The sequence below is a fragment of the Odocoileus virginianus genome, chromosome 21, assembly GCF_023699985.2.
Source record: "Odocoileus virginianus isolate 20LAN1187 ecotype Illinois chromosome 21, Ovbor_1.2, whole genome shotgun sequence".
Taxonomy (NCBI): domain Eukaryota; kingdom Metazoa; phylum Chordata; class Mammalia; order Artiodactyla; family Cervidae; genus Odocoileus; species Odocoileus virginianus.
This window is the reverse complement of record NC_069694.1, coordinates 11329232-11334932: the sequence shown is the minus strand read 5'-3', so window position 1 is coordinate 11334932 and position 5701 is coordinate 11329232. Positions and strand designations below refer to the sequence as shown.

The window sequence follows — 5701 nt, the reverse complement described above, 5'->3', positions numbered from 1 at the left end:
CCAAAGAACTGATGCTTTTGAACTGTGGTGTTGGATAAGACTCTGAGAGTCCCTTGGATTGCAAGAAGATCCAACCAGTCCATCCTAAAGGAAATCAGTCCTGGGTGTTCATTGGAAGGACTGATGTTGAAGCTGAACTCCAGGGTGACAATAAATAGGCTTGAGATACTCCTTTTCCTATTTGGAACCAGTCTGTTGTTCCATGTCCAGTTCTAACTGTTGCTTCCTGACCTGCATACAGGTTTCTCAAGAGGCAGGTCAGGTGGTCTGGTATTCCCATCTCTTTCAGAATTTTCCACAGTTTATTGTGATCCACAGAGTCAAAGGCTTTGGCATAGTCAAAAAAAGCAGAAATATATGTTTTTCTGGAACTCTCTTGCTTTTTCGATGATCCAGCAGATGTTGGCAATTTGATCTCTGATTCCTCTACCTTTTTTAAAACCAGCTTGAACATCTGAAATTTGACAGTTCATGTATTGTGGAAGCCTGGCTTGTAGAATTTTGAGGATTACTTTACTAGCGTGTGAGATGAGTGCAATTGTGCAGTAATTTATGTATTCTTTGTCATTGCCTTTCTTTGGGATTCAAATGAAAACTGACCTTTTCCAGTCCTGTGGCCACTGTTGAGTTTTACGAAATTGCTGGCATATTGCATGCAGCACTTTCACAGGTTCATCGTTTAGGATTTGAAATAGCTCAACCGCAATTCCATCACCTCCACTAGCTTTGTTCATAGTGATGCTTCCTAAGGCCCACTTGACTTCACATTCCAGGATGTCTGGCTCTAGGTGAGTGATCACACCATCGTGATTATCTGTTGTGAAGATCTTTTGTATAGATCTTCTGTATATGCTTGCCACCTCTTCTTAATATCTTCTGCTTGTTAGGTCCATACCATTTCTGTCCTTTATTGAGCCCATCTTTGCATGAAATATTCCCTTGGTATGTCTAATTTTTTTGAAGAGATCTCTAGTTTTTCCCATTCTATTATTTTCCTCTATCTCTTTGCACTGATTGCTCAGGAAGGCTTTCTTATCCCTCTTTGCTATTTTGTGGAACTCTGCACTCAAATGAATATATCTTTCCTTTTCTCCTTTGTTTTTTGCTTCTCTTCTTTTCACAGATATTTGTAAGGCTTCCTCACACAGCCGTTTTGCTTTTTTGCATTTATTTTTCTTGGAGATGGTCTTGATCCCTGTCTCCTGTACAACATTAGGACCCTCCATCCATAGTTTATCAGGCACTCTGTCTATCAGATCTAGTCCCTTAAATTTACTTGTCACTTCCACTGTATAATTGTAAGTGATTTGATTTAGGTCATACCTGAATGGCCTAGTGGTTCCCGCTACTTTCTTCAATTTAAATCTGAATTTGACAATAAGGAGTTCATGATCTGAGCCACAGTCAGCTCCTGGTCTTGTTCTGCTGACTGTATAGAGCTTCTCCATCCTTGGCTACAAAGAATATAATCAATCTGACTTTGGTGTTGACCATCTGGTGATGTCCATGTGTAGAGTCTTCTCTTGTGTTGTTGGAAGAGGGTTTTTGCTATGACCAGTGTGTTCTCTTGGCAAAACTCTATTAGCCTTTGCCCTGCTTCATTCTGTACTCCAAAACCCAATTTGCCTGTTACTCCAAGTGTTTCTTAACTTCCTACTTTTGTATTCCAGTCCCCTATAGTGCAAAGGACATCTTTTTTGGGTGTTAGTTGTAAAAGACTTTGTAGTTCATCATAGAACCATTTAACTTCAGCTTCTTCAGCATTACTGTTTGGGGCATAGACTTGGATTACCATTGATATTGAATAGTTTGCCTTGGAAACAAACGGAGATCATTCTGTTGTTTTTGAGATTGTATCCAAGTACTGCATTTCAAACTCTTTTGTTGACTATGATGGCGACTACATTTCTTCTAATTGATTCTTGCCCACAGTAGTAGATATAATGGTCATCTGCATTATATTCACCCATTCCAGTCCATTTTAGTTCACTGATTCCTAAAATGTCAATGTTTACTCTTGCCATCTCCTGTTTGGCCACTTCCAATTTGCCATGATTCATGGACCTAATATTCCAGGTTCCTATGCAACATTCCTCTTTACACCATCAGACCTTGCTTTTATCACCAGTCACATCCGCAACTGGGTACTGTTTTTGCTTTGGCTCTATCTCTTCAGTCTTTCTGGAATTGTTTTCCACTGATCTCCAGTAACATATTGGGCATCGACCAACCTGGGGAGTTCATCTTTCAGTGTCCCATCTTTTTGCCTTTTCATATTGTGCATGGGGTTCTCAAGGCAAGAATATCGAAGTGGATTGCCATTCCCTTCTCCAATGGACCACATTTTGTCAGAACTCTCCACCATGACCTGTCCATCTTGGGTGGCCCTACATGGCATGGCTTAGTTTCATTGAGTTAGACAAAAACTTTGTCCATGTGGTTAGATTGGTTACTTTTCTGTGACTGTGGTTTCAGTCTGTCTGCCCTCTGATGGCCTCTCTCAGCGCCTCAATAGCAGTGCAGAGTGCCTCAAAACAAGTTGGTGGTGATTATGTTGTGGCTGAATGGAGTGAAGTTATAGAATTGTACACAGCAGACTATTCAAAATTTCATCTAACACAACTGTTACAGAAGGCCAAAGTGATTGCAGGACAGATGTTCAAATTTTCTGTTTTTTATCGTAACCAACACAAAGAATATTTTGACTACATTTGAAAACATCATGGGAATTCTCTGTCAAGAATAGCAGTGGCAGCCGTGGCTCTCCTATCAGTTGAAAATTAGAAGGCATCTTTAGCTGGGCTTCTGTTGTGGCTCAGCTGGTAAAGAATCTACCTGCAATGCAGGAGACCTGGGTTTGATCCCTGGATTGGGATGATCCCCTGGAGAAGGGAAAGGCTACCCACTCCAGTATTCTGGCCTGGAGAATTCCATGGACTGTATGGGGTCGAAAAGAGTCAGACACGACTGAGGACTTTCACTTTCCCTTCCTTCAGCTGCAGTACTGAATTCAATACTGGGAAGCCACCCAGGATTCACCTTATGGAAGATAGAGGTTTGAGATTGCAGCAGAAAAGCTTTTTAAGCCCAATAGTAACCTATACTTCAGGGACTTCTACTGTGTGTACACTGCTTATCATTATGTGATTCTGGTCATTGCCCCTGTGGGATCTCTAGGAGATGAATTTTGTAAACAGTGCCTCCCTCAACTAAATTCCCAGGATAATGAATTTCTGACCTGCAGAGAAGAAAATGGGGTGGTGGTTTACCACCATGCCCAGGATGTCATTTTAGAAGTCATTTACACTGACCCTGTAGCTATTTCTCTAGGCACCATGGCAGAAATCACTGGTCATCAGCTCATGAGTTAATCTACTGCAAATGCAAAGAAAGATCCCAGATGCAAAATCTGTAATATTAGTGCTGGACATGAACACCCACTTTTCTTATTTTCAGTCCCCCTTTCCTCCTGTAGAAGCCCTCATCTTCTGTTGTCCATTTTCATCACCAGATCTTTTCCACTGAAGCATGCACATGCCACTGTCACCAAGAGTGAACTGCCACTTCTCAGATTTCCAACTTGTTGTAGTGTCTCCTATCCCTACACTTCCCAAGACTTTGAGAGATGAACTATCCTAAGTCGTTTCGGACACTCTCTTGCCTATACGCTGCAATATTTTTATTTTTCCTTTATGCCAAACATAATGAAACTACTATATAAACTGCTTTAGTAAAATACAAAATAATGGCATATAAATGGTGTTTAAATATGCTCCCATTTTAATCTGCTGAACAAATATTGGAGTAACTCCAAACCACACAAAAAAGTGTAATTACAGAATGAGTTAAACCTTGAAGCCTAGAATTGTCATCACTTTCAACTTTTTGTTTGACAGTGTTATTTATGTTGTTTATATTAGCTAACAGGAAACAGCTACTGTGTTTTAACATAATAAATATAATAGAAAAATATTTTATTCGTATTGTTGTATAAAATATTTACAATCTTATAGAATATATAGAGTTACACCTAATAGCAATTGTATACATGTCATGAAACCATTTCCCTTATCAAAGATGTAGTTTGTAAACCTCAAATAGTTGTGTATCTGTCCTGTTACAAGTACATAACTTTAATTAAACAAATTTGTGAAGAACATTATTCTAATTCATAAAGGTTGTAAAATATCAGGTAAATATAGAGAAAACAATAAGCCTCTGAAACCATCTGCTTCAGAAATAGTCAATATTAATCCCATCCAAACCACATAAAAATGTGAATTTGTTCACCATCATGCTTAAACATTATAGAAAAGAGAATTACAAACGTGGCTGGTATGAGAGAGAAAATGTGGACCTTTTACTTATTTTTTATAAAAGCAAAATAATAAACATATGGTTTAATGCAAAATAGCAAAACAATATACACCGAAGTTAATGATGTAAATGAAATATTCTGGCTTCTTAAAAAAAAAAAAAAAACAGGAGTACTAATTGCCCAGTAAGGAAAAACCAAAACCAGGGAATAACTGTTGAGAACTAAGTCACAATAATTCAGGCAAATCAAAATGAAAGATCAGAGAATTCACCTAAGGAAGAAGTGGTCATGGCAAAACATACTTAGGTAAACATGGCTTTATTTGAGGAAACTAATCAAGGATGAAAATGACAAAGTAAAGAATTCTAAGAAACAAAAGGCCTAGAACCTCAGAGAGAATTTTTGTATTCAGAGGTCAGAGTAGTAATAAAATGACATTTAAAATTTTGACCCAGAACTGTCACTAAACCTGCTTAACATCTAAGAGTGAAGGTTCATTTGTTTTTTTAATTGAAGGATAATTGCTTTACAGTATCTTGTTTTCTTTCAAACATCAACATGAATCAGCCATAGGTGTACATATTGACAAGTGCATTCATTTTATTTGACTGTGGTAGAGAAGGAGTCTGACAACAAGTGTCCTCAGCCACTAATCAAAATACAAGCAAGAAAAGCAATGTTGTGGATACAGACCACTGTAGAAATAAAGAATGACTTAGTCATCAAGAATGGAAATCCATTTCTTTTGCAAATGTATAGAACCCTAATTTCCAGCAGGTTCATTATTGTTCTCCTTCAACTTAATGAGTCAGTTAGAAGGTTTAACTTTACAGAAAGCCAAAACCTTAGCAAAGCTACATTTTAACTATTGAGTTGCCCTTGAAAATTTTCTAGTAACATAGAAATTGTGTCTCATTCTTGGGAAATACAGATGCAAACAATTTTTAGTAGAAATGACAAAGTAAACAGTGGCAGGTAGGAAAAAGCTTTATTCTACTTTCACTAACATGTCCACCAGGGTAAGTATGAAATTCTTTTATAGCAAGATTCCTGCTTCAGATAAAAGGAAAAAAAGCTGAATGTTTATGTTTCAAAAGACTTCTACAGCATCTTCCAAGTCAGTTCTTAAAAGTGCCCTTCAAAAACTCAAGGAGAATTTTAAAGTTTAGAGGGTTTAAATCTCTCTCTCTATATATATATATATTTTTAAATCCTTTTAATATTGCTTCTGCGTAAAGAACATGATGACATCTGAGTATTTTCATTGTCTAAAAATTAAACAAAAAATCTACAGAAAATCATGCCATTCATGGCACATAGTTACATGTATACACCAGATTATAATAGTAAATGACAACTGTATATATTGAAAATATAACTTTT

At 37.3% G+C, this 5701-nt stretch overlaps 1 pseudogene; it reads left to right on the top strand.

The window, feature by feature from the left end:
* Nucleotides 1–2490: 2490 nt before the first annotated feature.
* LOC110147060 (phytanoyl-CoA hydroxylase interacting protein-like pseudogene) lies at nucleotides 2491–3629 on the top strand (annotated as a pseudogene).
* Nucleotides 3630–5701: the final 2072 nt, after the last annotated feature.